Source organism: Propithecus coquereli, unplaced genomic scaffold (assembly GCF_000956105.1).
Source record: "Propithecus coquereli isolate 6110/MARCELLA unplaced genomic scaffold, Pcoq_1.0 Scaffold415, whole genome shotgun sequence".
In the NCBI taxonomy this organism is placed as follows: Eukaryota; Metazoa; Chordata; class Mammalia; order Primates; family Indriidae; genus Propithecus; species Propithecus coquereli.
This window is the reverse complement of record NW_012149897.1, coordinates 84,905-86,106: the sequence shown is the minus strand read 5'-3', so window position 1 is coordinate 86,106 and position 1,202 is coordinate 84,905.

The window sequence follows — 1,202 nt, the reverse complement described above, 5'->3', positions numbered from 1 at the left end:
CCATGCCTAGCTAATGTTTTCTATATATTTTTAGTTGTCCAATTAATTTCTTTCTATTTTTAGTAGAGACGGGGTCTCGCTCTTGCTCAGGGTGGTCTTGAACTCCTGAGCTCAAACAATCCACCCGCCTTGGCCTCCCAGAGAGCTAGGATTACAGGCGTGAGCCACTATGCCTGGCCCACACTACCTCACTTTAAAATACACCACAAAGCTATAGTAACCAGAACAGCATGGTACTTGCATAAAAACAAACATGTAAACTGATGGAACAGAATAGAGAACCTGCTAATAAATTCATGAGTTTACAGTCCACTTAATTTTGACAAAGATGCCAAGAACACACATGGGGAAAGGACAGTTTCTTCAATAAACAGTGCTTGGAAAAAGGATATCTACATGTAGAGGAATGGAAACAGATCCTTATCACACACTATATATGAAAATCAACTCAAAAATGAATTAAAGATTTAAATGTAATATCCAATCTATGAAACTACTAGAAGGAAACATAGGGAAAAAGCTCTATAGCATTGATCTGGACAATAATTTTTTGGATATGACACAAAAAGCCCCAGAAACAAAAGCAAAAATAGAAATTACATCAAACTTAAAAGCTTCTGCACAGCAAACAATCAACAGAGACAGAAACAATCAACAGAGTGAAAAGACAACCCACAGATTGGGAGAAAATATTTGGAAACTATATATCCAATAAGGAGTTTTAATCCAAAAAATATAAAGAACTCAGACAACTTAATAGCAAGAAAACAAATAACCTGATCGAATGTACAGTTCTCAAAATGAGGCTTATAAATGGCTGACAGGTGTATGAAAAACTGCTCAACATCACTAATCATTAGGGAAATGCAAATTAAAACCTCAATGAGATATCACCTCACACCTGTTAGAATGGCTATTATCAAAAAGACAAAAGATAATAAGTGTTGGCAAGAAATGTAGAGAAAAGAGAACCCTTGCATACTATTGGGGAGAATGTGAATTAGTACAGCCATTACGGGAAACAGTATGAAGATGCCTCAAAAAATTGAAAATAGAACTACCATACAATCCAGTAATCTGACTACTGGGTATATAACAAAAGGAAATAAAATTGGTATGTGGAAGAGATATCTGTACTCCCATGTTTATTTTTTTAATTTTATTTATTTATTTATTTTTTGAGACAGAGTCTCGCTCTGTTG